Source organism: Rhinopithecus bieti, unplaced genomic scaffold (genome assembly GCF_001698545.2).
Source record: "Rhinopithecus bieti isolate Rb0 unplaced genomic scaffold, ASM169854v2 scaffold_15133, whole genome shotgun sequence".
In the NCBI taxonomy this organism is placed as follows: domain Eukaryota; kingdom Metazoa; phylum Chordata; class Mammalia; order Primates; family Cercopithecidae; genus Rhinopithecus; species Rhinopithecus bieti.
Window position 1 is genome coordinate 1,209,627 of NW_016808815.1, and position 7,058 is coordinate 1,216,684.

General features: G+C 38.5%; 1 protein-coding gene across 3 annotated transcripts in view; it reads left to right on the top strand.

The window, feature by feature from the left end:
• The window catches only part of NR1H4 (nuclear receptor subfamily 1 group H member 4), a 93,137-nt gene that overhangs the window by 18,130 nt on the left and 67,949 nt on the right, over nucleotides 1-7,058 (top strand). For all 3 annotated transcript variants that reach the window (XM_017887286.1, XM_017887285.1, XM_017887288.1), the window contains exon 2: nucleotides 6,885-7,019. The gene's annotated coding sequence lies outside the window, so the exon portion shown is untranslated. The remainder of the gene's footprint in view (nucleotides 1-6,884; nucleotides 7,020-7,058) is intronic.

The following is a 7,058-nucleotide window of genomic DNA, read 5'->3' on the forward strand; positions in this document are numbered from 1 at the left end:
CTGAAATCTCCGCTTTCTGGGTTCAAGCGATTCTCCTGCCTCAGCCTCCCAAGTAGCTGGGATTACAGGCATGTGCCACCACCCCTGACTAATATTTTGTATTTGTAGTAGAGATGGGATTTCACCATGTTGACCAGGCTGATCTCAAACTCCTGACCTCAGGTGATCCACCCACCTCAGCCTCCCAAAGTGCTGGGATTACAGGCATGAGCCACTATGCCCAGCTGCTAGTTCAAATTATAGTCATTTATTTTAGTTCAGATTATAATTATTTTAATTGCTGTATAGTATTCAACTGTGAATGTGTAATTTATTTATTGTATCCATTCTCTCTTTGATGGACATTATGCTGTTTCCAATTTCTTACCATTGGAAACAATGCGGTGAACTTTTTTTATACATGTCACTGTATACATATATTTGAAAACCTATGAAAGGTTCACTTTTTAATCTTTACAGCAACCCTATTATTTTGATTTAACCCCCCAATCAGGGGAGCCTTTTGGTGGTAGTGTCGGGAGGAGGTGCTGAGTGAGCAGTTACAGGTCATGCGTGAAGCTACAGAAGGTCAGAACTGGCACTCCACCCTTAATCTTCTCATGTCTCATCCCCAGTAATATTTATACTAGACCAAAGCTATTATTTCTGCATATGTAAAACATTGCTAGCTATGCAAAGAGAATACAAAATAAATACAAGCAATGCTTCCTGTCTTCTAGAAGTTTACAATCTGGTGATATAGTAAAGACAAAAGAGTGAAGTCAAAGCATTAATTACCGTACGAGGAGGAGGGAGAGAAAAACGACAAGGAAGCATCCATCAACAAACTGGGACATACAGGGGAAAAATTGATAAGACTGAGAGGTATAAGAACACATTTGAGCAAATGGAGACATGCTGTGCCCTTGAAAGGCAAAATTAAATATCAGAAATGAGCAGATTTTCTCCCTAAATATCTACATTTGGCACCATCTCAAACTCCCAAAGAAACTTTCCTTTTTAAGAGTGTGATACAAGATGTGATAATTTTATCATAGAAAACAAGCGAGAGTATCTTAGGAAATGTTGAAAGAGAATGATCAATAATAGGAAGGGATGATATTGATACAAGAAGTAACTGCATGATCAATGGAAAACTAAAGTCTTAATCAAAGAAGCATTATAAACCAATGGGTAAGGGAAAATGTACTCAAGAAGCAATTCTGAAAAAAAAAATTCCACCTTGTACCATAAACTAAAAATAAGCAATAAAAGTAACCTTTAAAAAAATCTGATATATTTAACTACATACAATGCAAAACTTTTTAGGTAAAGGTAATTTAAAGGCATGTAGTAAATAAAATAGAATGCTAATACACTCAACATACAACGAACTCTGCTAAGTCAATAAAAAAAAGAACACTTCAATAGAAAAATGGCAAAGGAAGTAAACCCAAAATGGAAACTGTCACAGATAGCCAATATAGTTGTAAAGACATGTTTTTCAAACTTACTGCTAATCAGAGAAATGTAATTTAATACAAGATAGGATTTATCACCTAATAAATTAGAAAAAATTGTTCAAAGTGAGAGTGGGTGATGCTCATAAAGGTATGACAAGAAAGGCACTCTTATTTACTGCTGGTGGGAGTGTAAATGGAAAAAAAAATGATAGAACACAATTTGACATTTTTAATGCTTTGCTGTATTGCCTCAATTTTCTGCAATGACCCTTTTATTTTAAAAATACTTTAGCTTAAAAAATAAATTTTAATAACTTTTCAGGAAAACAGTGCATGAAGGAATTCTTGAAGTTGGGGTTTTATTAAGTTAACAAACTATTAATTGAGACTAATTAAGCTAATAGAGGGGGCAACTGGCTAATCCATCCTGCATCCACCCTATCCTTCTTCCAAGACAGGGGTGGGGAGTGGGGGAGTCAGGGGAAGGTAGGGAAGTGAGCATGTTCAAATCAGATCTTTTTCTTTTCTTTACCCACTGATTTTTTTTTTTTTTTTTGAGATGGAGTCTTGCTCTGTTGCCCAGGCTGGAGTGCAGTGGTGCGATCTTGGGTCACTGCAACCTCTGCCTCCCAGGTTCAAGTGATTCTCCTGCCTCAGCCTCCTGAGTAGCTGGGATTACAGCAATCTGCCACCACACCCAGCTAATTGTTGTATTTTTAGAAAAGACGGTGTTTCACCATGTTGACCAGGCTGGTCTCAAACTCCTGACCTCAAGTGATCCACCTGTCTCGGCCCCCCAAAGTGTTGGGATTACAGGTGTGAACCACCATGTCGGGCCTTTAGCTGCATTTCTAAGGAGATTTGCTTCCTCTACTTCATGTGTTTTGCCAACTGTTGACCATGGCTATCACCTGACAGTGTTGTTTTCCTTTCTTTCTTTTCTTTTTGAGACAGAGTCTCACTCTGTTGCCCAGGTTGGAGTGCAGTAGTGCAATCTCGGGTCACTGCAACCTCTGCCTCCCAAGTTCAAGTGATTCTCCTGCCTCAGCCTCTCGAGTAGCTGGGATTACAGGCCCGCGCCACCGTGGCCGGTTGATTTTTGTATTTGTATTATCCTCATGTTGGCCAGGTTGGTCTTGAACTCCCAACCTCAAGTAATCCACCCACCTCAGCCTCCCAAAGTGCTGGGATTGCAGCTCCCACTGCGCCCGGCCATGATGTTGTTTTCCTTTCTGACCTGGTGTTCTCTCCTCTGCAATAGACTGCTTTCTCTACTTGTGCCTTTTGGCATGGAGAATGAGCTGCCTCATTTGTAGTGACAGTCTAATGGACAAGGCATAGTTTTGATTAAATGGGTACTCATAATAGCTAGTCATAAAGTAAATCCTGAAAACTTAAAAAATGTTTAAAATCTTAAAGTCACTAGAAATGAAAAAAATTCAAGTTTATATACATATTTTAGTGGCAGAAAATACGATAAAATGTCCAATAACAGACTCTCACTGTAGACATATGTTACCTTAGGATAAAATTCTGCCATGAAGTGAATGGAATGAAATATAAACTTGAGGAAGAACAGGAATGATTAAAAAGTTTCCAGCTGTTAGAGAATAACTTCATCTATTTCTTAAAAGGATAAGGGAGGGTATAAAGTTGCTGTGATATTGAGATTTAATCAAATTATTTAAAAGTAATGCAACAACATGTAAAATGTCAATTTTATAATATGTCAGAAATTATATTTCTTGCAACTATTTTATTTTTTAGTGAAAGACATTAGATGTCAACCCAAAAAGTGTGTTGAAGGAGCATATTGTTTTTCAAGGGTCTTTTAAAGGGTAAATGAGCTTATTCTCAACCTATAACATGACTCCTTTTATGGAAGGGAGGATTTGAAGGAAAAAAGAAAGACTTCAGAGCTAAAGTCAAGGGTCTCCTGGGAGTTCTTCTATTGCATTTCCTTCCCCGACACGAAAGCGAAGAGTATTAGAGAAAGAAGGGCACCGAAGTAACCGTAATTAGACAAATAACGTATATGGAAGCTCTTGGCAAATAGGCTAAAGCTGCTAATCTCAGTAAGAAGCTGTTAAGAGGTAAAGAAAATCTGACTATTATGAGATGTATTTAATTAACTGGGTTTATATCCCCAAGGTACTCTTTACATTTATTAATAGTTTACCTCTAATACTACTTTGATTGTTTGAATCCCTTCTGTTATTTGTTTAAGACAGGGATTAACATACTTTTTCTGTAAAAGGCTAGATAGTAAATATTTGTGGGTTTCTGAACTGTGCAGTCTTATGTTGCAACTACTGTACTGTACTCAACTCTGCACCTGCAGGGAGAAAAGAGCCATAGATATTCCATAAACAAGTGAGTGTGGCTATGTACCATTAAACTATTTATAGGCACTGAATACGAATTTCATATAATTTCCATGTGTCATGAAATATTCTTCTTTCAGTTTTTTTTAACCATCTGAAAATGTAAACCCTTCTAAGCTCTCAGGCCACACAAAAACAGTCAGCCGACCGGCTTTGGCCTGCAGGCAATAGTTTACGAACTCTGGTTTTCAATACAGTATTTAAAGTCCCTTTTATACTGAAGAGTGAGAATATTCTGGAAGGATACACAAGGAACTAGCCATTGTAATAGTATTTGGGTAAGGGAAATGGGTTACTGAGCTGGGAAGACTTTTTTCAGTATACTATTTGAATTGTTTACCATGGGCTTGTGTTACCATTTCAAAAATTAGAGGTTTTTTTTAACACCCATTCAGGAATTGTAAACCCAATGAATCTGACCTGAGTGGACCTTGCTATCTGGATTCTAGAGAGTTCTGCTGTTAGCTAATCAGGGGCATTCACATGGTGGGTCTCCAATCAGGGATAATAACTTAAATGATGCAGAATTAGGGGAATTGGACTTTTCATTTGGAGAGCAAGTGATAAATTATGTCCTAAGCTTTTTTGCCAATAGGGCTTATACCATTTCTCCAGGAAGAGCAAGTCAAATGTCATAGAATTTGGCAGAACTAAGCAAGAAAAACAATAAATGCAGGTAATTTAATAGAGCCAACATTTCTTGAGGGCTGACTGTATGCCAGGCACTTGATTTGAAGGTGCCAAGTTTATATATGAATGTACTGAAGAAAATATATCACAGGAATCCAAAATGAAGATGAGTGTGCCTGGAAAATATTAAAAAGCTGTAACGTGCGGTGGAAGTATGGGGGGCTTGCTGAACATGGTTCAAGGTTAAAAAAGACAGAGACAAGGAGAGCACAGAGGGAAACCTAAAGTCAGAGTCACAGAGCTGTGATATTCTATTTTTAAAGACCAGAGGAAATGGGTCTTAAGTTACAGAGTATAAGCTTGGGTTGAATATTAGGAAAACTTTCTGACCATTCACATTGTGAGTTCCTGGAAAATATTATTAAGGGAAATTGTGGAATTTCCTATTCCTAAGATAGGAGAAGCTCTAGAACAATAATTGCCTAAATATTGATGCAGAGTGGGAGTGTTTAAGTCCATTTATCATACAATATACAGGCACGTATACACATGTAGTATCATGATTCATATATGTATTTATATATACACATTATATATATCCTTATATATATATATATATCCTTATATCCAATTGATATGTACATACTGAAATTTGAATTTCCCTAGTCCTCAACTAGCTTATGAGTATGAATGAGGTCCTGTTAATAACAACAACTCAACATTTTTTTTTTTTTTTGAGACTTTAGCTCTGTCGTCCAGGCTGGAATGCGGTAGCATGATCAGAGTTCACTGCAGCCTCGACCTCCTAGGCTCAAGTGATCCTCCTGCTTCAGCCTCCCAAGTAGTCTAGCTGGGACTACAGGTGTGCATCACCATGCCCAGCTAATTTTTTAATTTTCAGTAGAGGTGAGGTTTTGTCATGTTGCTCAGGCTGGCCTCGAACTCTTGGGCTTGAGTGATTCTCCTGCCTTGGCCTTTCAAAGTGATGGGATTACAGGCAGTAGCCACTGTGTCTAACCAGAAACTCAACTTTTACTGAGTTACTCTTCAGGACCTCCAGCTCCCTATCAGAGCCTCCCTCCCTGACAACTCCCCAGTTATTTCAGGAGTGCCTTGGGGTCTCTTCATGTTTATAACTAGGTCTGCTCTGGCTGTTCCTTCCACTCCATTTTGTGTCCATGGGGCAGAGCAGTGTCCAACCAGTAGTCATGATTCCCCTGCTGGGCACCTCTGTTGCCTAGCCCTCTTGGGTTCAAAGTTCCACTGTGATATATGGCAGAGTTGTTTGAGGATGAGGGTGAGGTTGAAATGAGCTCTCTCTCTTCTGCTTGTTGCATTGGAAGGATCTGCCTTATACCTCAATGTCTCCAGACTTCATTTTTATTTACAACCCTTTTCTTCTCACCTCTGGGTGGTAGGAAGGTCTCCTGAATCTAGTCTGGGTTGGTCAAACACAGCTACACTGAATATTACACATATCTCTAAGGCTAAGGCTTTCCTTTGGGGTGAAGTTCATGGTCCTTAGCTCCCCGTGAGTTTAGAATGGATTTTCTCCCACCAAGCCCCTTATATTAATGGATAGTAGAGTTTGGCAGTAGGGCGTGGTGGAATTTGATAGGCTATACCACTGGTTTACCAAAGGGACCCAGATATGCTTGGACCCGACAGTGGACACAGTTTGTGTCTCTTCTCAGGAGACTCTCCCTCATTCTTGCTTCTTCAGCTGGTTCCCTTCTGGTGTTTTCCCATCAATGCAGATTGCTCTAGTATCACCTATTTTTAAAAATTGCCCTTGAAACTGCATCCTCCTTCAGCTACTTCTCTATCTCTTGACTCCCTGTCTCTTCACATCCAAACCTCTCTGTTACAGCATCCTGTTCTTTGCCCTCATAAACAGCTTTCATGACAATATATAATCATCTGTGTATTTGTGTGATTATTTGTTTAATATTTATTCCTAATTAAGCTTGATGTCATGGATCATGAATGTTTATTTTCCTGTTGCCATTTTATCTTCAAATATCTAGCACAGAATTTAGTGCAGAATATATACTCACTGAATATTTGTTGCAAACATGAATAAATGAATGAATGAAGCAAACAGTTTTCTGGTGCACTACCTTCCCAGAAGCCAAGTGCATCTGAAACTCACCTCTGTTTGAGCTAGGACATTTGGTGAGTGAGAGAGAAAGAGAGACATGAATAGTGGGGAAATACTAATGAAATACATACTTATCCAAAAAACCCACTATATTCTCTTCCTGGGCAGCAAATATAAATAGCTATTTATTTGTAAATAAAGTCATGTCTTGGTGGAGACAGAAAAAAAAGGTTGGAAAATCATCGTCAGGAAACAGCTTGGGAAAAGAGATTCTGATAGCACACATTATCACTTTTAATTATTTATCCTTTCAAATGACTTCTTTAGGGAGGTAGAAAACGTTGTGGAAGGAGTGAAAGAAGAAAAGAAGACCTAGAGACGTAGCTCAAAGTGAACACTGCTTCTCTTGGGTTCCTGGATTTCTTCTGGACATTTCCTCAAGATGAAACCTCAGACACTTTGGTGAGATTTACCATTATTTTCTTTTACTGTATCTTTTAA